The sequence below is a fragment of the Wasmannia auropunctata genome, unplaced genomic scaffold (assembly GCF_000956235.1).
Source record: "Wasmannia auropunctata unplaced genomic scaffold, wasmannia.A_1.0 LD335744.1, whole genome shotgun sequence".
Taxonomy (NCBI): Eukaryota; Metazoa; Arthropoda; class Insecta; order Hymenoptera; family Formicidae; genus Wasmannia; species Wasmannia auropunctata.
Window position 1 is genome coordinate 21,574 of NW_012027146.1, and position 7,555 is coordinate 29,128.

At 31.1% G+C, this 7,555-nt stretch overlaps 1 pseudogene; it reads right to left on the reverse strand.

Moving 5' to 3' along the window:
* Positions 1 to 4,510: 4,510 nt before the first annotated feature.
* On the reverse strand, positions 4,511 to 6,794 carry LOC105456146 (annotated as a pseudogene).
* Positions 6,795 to 7,555: the final 761 nt, after the last annotated feature.

Consider the following 7,555-nt stretch of genomic DNA (forward strand, 5'->3'; position numbering starts at 1 on the left):
TATCCCCTGTGTGCCTTGTCGACTCAGTTTATACAAATAGAAAATAAAAATAATATTAAATTTAATAAAAGAATTGAAAAAATTATATGTAAGATAATTATATGTAAGATGCATAACCCATATATGAATTTTTGACATTTTTTATATAGATTTTCATATTCCATATGAATTACTTTAATATGACATACATGCAGTTATCCACGTACATGGATTTCCATATGGATTTTAATGACATGGTTACTCGCATGGATTTCTCATATGGACTTTAACCTGACGTAGTTATTCATATGGATTTCCATATGGATTTTCAACATAACATGCAGGTTATTTACATGGATTTCCATATGGATTTTTAACATAATATGGTTGTCCACATGGATTTCGAATTTACCATAGCAATCCATATGGATTTTCATGGAAATCCATATGGATTTTTTCAACAGGGTTATTACGGTTTTTAGAAATTAGTGAAAATTAGAAAGTGAATAAATTTATGCACAAGCTGTGGATCAATGAACTTATAAATCTTCTAGTAAATTCGATCACTTTTGTAATTTTCATTAATTTTCGAGAATCGTGATAGATCCTCTGCTAAACACGGCTATTAATTGTTTTCTTATTATAATCCCTAAAGTTAACTTGCTCAATCTGACAGTAATAATCAATTCGTTGAATTAATACTGATTAAAAATTGTTATTGCCACAATAGTTATTGTCAGCAACATAATATATTGTTGTCATTTTCTTTAAATTAATAAATAAGTTTAAAAAAATCGTAATTTTAAAAATGCTTTACTGAAAAGTTTTGTGTGTGTGCTAATTTTAAGATATATCACTTTTCTATTAACGACGATATACAGAGTGTTCAGTATAACAATCCACGATTTTTAAGGATGAAATCACATGGGATGCGGGACTACGGAAATACGGAACTGCGGAACGATTCCTCCCAATATCGACATTTCGCATATTCCGCTCCGCAAAAGTGTACGTTTCGTAGGTTCTATTGAGCGGAATTTGTTAATGCGTAATCCACGCGAGCCAATGACAAACGTTATTCCAATAGATCTGATGAAAGTGATCTATGGGAAGGCTCTTGCGATTGGTCAGCGCTAATTGCGCACAGACCTAGTTTACATCGAGCACTTGATATACGCGTACTAACTAGAAACTTTCTATTAAATTATCTTAATTTCTACAATGCATTTAAAGAATGATGTACTAAGCTGATACACTATGCATTAATATGATTAATTAAATACATATATCATGTATAAGTTTATGTGTATCGTCGAAATTAAGAAAATTTAATAGAAAGTTACTAATTAGTACGCGTATTAAATGCTCGGTGTAAATTAGGCCATAGGTGAATTCCGCTCAATGGGACCTAGGAAACAAACTTCTGCGGATCGGAATCACATATACATAAGACGTGACAATAGCACGGTTGATTATCTATCCCCAAACAGCACAAGGACGTCCTAAGGACGTCCCCAGGGCGTCCAGGACGGGATTTGAGGACGTTATCAGGATGTCCTATTTTCATCCAGGGACGTCCTGAGGACGTCCTGTGATATAGCAAATGAGCGCCTTATCGTGTCCTCAGGAAGTCCTGAAGACGTCCACAGGACGTCCAGGACGGGTACTGAGGACATCCTCAGGAGGTCCTATTTTCATCCAGGGATGTCCTAAGGACATCTTGTGGTATAGCAAAATCTCTGACGTGTTCATAGGATATAAAAAATAAAAAATAACAATTAAATAAACGTTTATAAAATTAAAATAAAAACCATTATAAAACATTAAAAAAAACAATTTACGGTATTTGCAAGAGAATTATTCCTCCGAAATTAATATTCAAATCTAACGGTCACCCATCCAAGTCACGACTGCCCTCAACGCTGCTTAACTTCTGTGATCGGGAAACTGCAGATATTTTGTGATAATCCATGATTACTTAATGTTAATGAATACATATCCATGATAGATCAGATCAATTAAAAAGTTATAAAAAAATAAATATCTATTTTTTTATAAATGTTAACATACAAAATAATCGATAATCCAAATAACAATAAAATACAAATAATAAGTACAACATAATGTAAAACTGTATTAAATTAAGAAGTGATTAGGATCTAATACTAAATGTATGCAAACATTTTTTTTACGTTTTTTACATTTTTATAAAAAAATTATCCAAACAATAATTATATTATATTTCGTAGTTACGAAAGAAAAATTTAACAAGATTTTATCATAAAATAGTTATTAATTAATAAAATTTAAATAACTATTCAATGAATGTAAATTTCTGTTTAATACATACATATATATTTATTAAGTATCTCTGGTAATATTTTAATAACACGGATATGTCGATAATGTATGTACAAATGAGGATAGCATATGGACATACAAATTTGTCCTTTTGGGGATATCCCTATAATAGTGTCCACAAATATATATCCTATGGACAGCTTGTAAGGCTCATGGGACTGTCCACAGGACGTCCTGAGGCTGTCCCTAGGACGTCCTGAAGCTATCCCTAGAACGTCCTGAGCCTGTCCTCAGGACGTCCTGAGTCTGAACTGAGGCTGTTTTAAAAGTGTCCTGAAAAAGGTATCCTAAGGACATCCCGAGGACATCCCGTGGATATATGAAGTGTCCTCAAAATGTCCCAAAACGTCCTGGGACATATTCAGGATGATCCTGAGAATATCCTGTGCTGTTTGGGTCATTAATTAGAGCAAAATGTATTCAAAGAAATTGTTTATTGTTATTTGCGGTTTGTTGAAAAAATTAAATTAGAAAGCATTTAATCAGCAGGGGCTACGTCGGAAGATCGCAAAATTATATATTCTGTATACAATTGCTAAAAAAAAAATAATAAAAGACAACGAAGATTTTGGGTGCAACCTATATTTACTCCAGAAAGAGAAGATTATTACAAGGAGCAAGTGCAAATCTTGCAAAGGAAATGCAGGCTGAAGATGTAGACAAATATATTAATTATTTTAGATTACTACCTCAATTATTTGAGGAGTTATTAAAATTAGTCGGACCTATCATCGCCAAAGAACATGTAGTTCACGATCTTATTTCACCTGAAACTCGACATAATACTGCGACTTTTATTATCTGGAGATAGCATGAAGTCGCTGTCGTATGCCTTCAGAATCGGACACAATACTGCCTCAAAAATTGTTATCAGAAACCTGTGAGGCAATTTGGAATTGTCTAAAAGATAAAGTTTTTCTTACAGACAGTAAAGAGACTTGAGAATCCATAGCCCATGAATTTGAGCGATTATGGGACTTTCCTAATTGCATAGGAGCTATCGACGGAAAACATGTTATGATACAAGTATGTTCAAAACGGGTTTGTCTTTTGACATACTTATATAATGTATAATATTAAAACTATAAATTTAATCTAAATTGTATTAATTAAAAGGTTAAAAATATTTTGCTGAAAATCAAAAGTTCGTCATGTACACTTCACATAAAATTAAATAATGAAAAGGAAACATTTCCCTTCAGACTCCGCCAAACAGTGGCTCGACATATTATAATTACAAAGGCTTTCACAGTATCTATCTTCTTGGAATAAGCGATGCATCGCATTGTTTCACAATAATCGACATTGGAAGGCAGGCACAGTGACGGAAGAGTATTTTACAATAGCGAAATGGGCAAACGTTTCGAAACTAACTTATTTAAACTGCCGAAGCCAAAGCAAGTCGAAATTGGCGGACCATCATTGCCTTATGTTTTAGTAGCTGATGAAGCCTTTCGACATACTTTTGACATACATAACGAGGCTATACCCAAGAAGTGAAAAACTAGATATTGGAAGAAAAGTCTTCAATTATAGGCTCAGACGAGCAAGGCGCGTTGTGGAGAGTGCTTTTGGAATTCTTGTCTCACGATGGAGGATATATCGAAAGCCAATTATAGCAAATGTCATGAATGTACGAAAATTTGTACAAGCAACGTTAGTGTTACATAACTTTATTATTAAAAATGAAGAGAAATTGACGGGAAAAAATCATATGTTCGAATTAGTTCAGAAGATGCGTCTGAAAATTATAAAGGAGTTCATACAATGCCAGTTTATCGAGGTCGATATAATAACAACTCAATTTCAATCAGAGAAGCGTATTCAATTTTTTTTTCAAGGTCATGGAGCCTTGCCGTGGCAATGGAAGAAAGCGATCGAAAATGATTTTTAATTACCGTGTCATTGTTGAAATATATAATACATAAATTCCTAAAATGTGTGCATTCTTGTGGATATAAAATGACTTAACGTAATTTGCTCGTAATATCTTTATTTTGTTATTTTTCTTTAATTATTTATTTTTCTAAACAGAAAAATAAAATAGTAATACTTAATATTATAACACTAAACCAAAGGAACTTCATTGTAATTTTAACAGAACTATCGCTGAAAATATATTAAACAGATGATAAAGTACTTAAACAAAAAAACAAATTTTTTACAATATTTAATTGCCACTATCAAAATCCAGTCGCTCTTGCTCTTTCACAATCATTGAAAGAAATTAAATTTCCGATTTGATTCGCTGTCTGTAAGGCAGTTTCCTTAATCCTTCAGCCAGTGTTATTAGAAAAGCACTTGTTGCATCAGGTTGTGCAATGGGTTCTCGCTGTAAGTATGGTTTCGTGAAACTCCTCATCGGCTTTGTTGATGGATTTCTCTAATTTTCTTTCTAAAATTGTATTATATTATCAAGAACATTACATTAAACATGAAAAAAATAATAAATAAAAATAAATCAAACATACAAGTTAAATAATTAAATAACTCTTGTTATAAATTTCAATAAATGTTATACATTCATAAAAACATACTTTTGCCGGAGTTACAATCAACTCCATTTTCTCTAATAACTGTCGACTGCGACGAGGTAAACGAGTTAGACCCACTACTGTCCATTGGTACAGGCACTAGCAATGACGGCTCATTACTAGCTGTAGTATTCAAATTACTATCGTTAGTACTTATACTTAGACTGCTGCACGTCCTAAAATCGAAAACATCCATACATATCTCTTACAACTTTTGACAGATTTTGAATTGGGAACTTATAAAAATTTTCAAGTACATATTTTTAAATATTACATTAATTTTAAATACAATTATTTAAATATAAAATCATTTTAATTACTAATAATATTTCAGAGAAATATTCTTCATAGAACTTTCGATAAACGTTTCTTTTAAGAACTATAATTTAAATAAATGTTTACTTGTTAATATAAAAATTATCTACTTTATTTGGAATATTTGTAATTCATGTATAAATTATGATAGTACACTTGTACTATCTATTGTACATTTTTTACACAAATCAAATATTAAATGAAAACATGATAATAATTGCATTATGCTTACGCAGATTTTACTTGAACGTCATCAAGAAACTTCATTTGTTCATAAAAGCGGAATTTCTTTTTTAAGGACTCATCCTCAGCAGACCTACTTGGAATATATTCGTGTTCTTTCTTTTTGGCCTTCATATAACAGTCTCGGAGATATCTCCATCTTCGCTTTGCTTTGTCTACACTTAAAACTCCTTAATAGAAAAAAATGATAAAATTTTAAAATTAATGCATGCATATATAATATTAATCAATTATTACTTGTTTCTGTAGTCTTACTTGAACAAAATTTTTAAACTAACCTCCCATTAGGTTACATACTTCCTGCCACTGCGCTTTTTTTTTAAATTACTTCTTTCTTTTGCAGGTATTCGATGGTCGAATAATGCTCGCTTACGAGCCACACAAGAAATTAATAATTCGTCACTGTTATCAACTTGCTGTTGTTCATTATCATTATTTACATTATATGTCTGCTGACATACTATTCGCATCTTGGGACAAAATATCATTATCATCTGCATAGTTTTCTCTTAATGCTACAAAATAAATAAAACAAGCATAAATTCGGTATAAATAATTTGAATTAAATTGAATTAAATTAGTACAATCAAAGTATAAATAAACAACATTGTGCAAGTAAATTATCCATTCTACAAAAACAATATTTAATAGTGATAAATGATTATACTTTATCACTGTCAAAATTTATCAATATTTAATATTGTTTTTCTGTAATAATAGAATAAATAAACATGAAATTACGTTCTATTATTACAATAAAACAATATTAAACATTGATAAATTATAAATAATATGCAAATAATATATAAATTTATTTCGCTCTATAACACTTACCCACAGTAACTACGAAATTTTCATCTATCTTCAATACATGCATGTCTTCGTCAAATGGATGAAAACAAGAATGTTTCATTAAATCGGAAAATTGTGAAATAAAATACCCGCAATAACCACATTTTCAACCCTAATGCAAATAACAAAAAGCAATTACATTATAACCTCACATTCCTGTATGTCGAAATCGCAATTTAATTAAATAAACTTTAACAAAAAACCAAGTTAAATTACAATTAATATAATAATGATCAATTATTAATTATTAATATTATAATATAATAACTTACAATTTCCTAAGCATTCGACATGTCGAATAAATATGCCCTCTTTTATGTAAGTTAATTTTGAACTTCAGTTAGGGCTGGGCTACCTAATCTGTGTTCTACAATTCATTATCAGTACTGAAAATTTAGAATGCACGTAATATAAATTATAAGCTATAGATTTTTAATGCTAGCAGTGAATTTTAAAACACAACTTAAGTAGATTCGTTAGCTAGGTTAGCTTTACAAGCATGCATATGCACACATGCACGCATATATTGGCGGAATCCGCTAAAAAGTAAATTTGCGGAATAAAAAACGGCGGAATCGGCGGTGTGAGCCACTACCAATCATGAACGTTCCGCAGTTCCGTATTTTCGCAGTTCCGCATCCCATGTAACTTCACCCTAAGACACTTTCAGTAGTTTAAAAAAATATTGATACGGGGATTTTATCTGCTTCACATAAGCTACAAGATAACATACGCAATAAAAAATGGAGAGTTCTATTTAAAAAACTCAAGGTTTTACATCGGCGCTGAATGTACAATAACGGGGGAGAATCTCGTTGTTGGTTTGCCCCTTACAGAAATGAACTATTACGTGAACTATTAGTGGAACTATTTGATTATTCAATCGTAGTTTTTTCGCGGACTATTGGGAAGAGTTACTAGATTATTGGGAGAACTATTCAGGTAACTATTGGATGGACTATTAATATGACATATCCCAGTAAACAATTTGGTAATCAATTGTCGCCGAATTGGCGTTAAATTCTCGTCAAAATTTATCGACAAATTCCATGACATCTGTGTCCGCAATAGGCTCGTGATTTGTCAGCAAACCTTGGCAACAAAACTTGACGCCAAATATCCACATAGATACACTAAGAAAAAAGATTTTAACAAAAAAAAAAGAAATTTTTTTTTATTTCAAGATAACATTGATTATGATTATTTATCATGATTATTTATTATTTTTAGAGCTTAATTTGTGTTTAACTATAGATCGGAAGAGCACACGT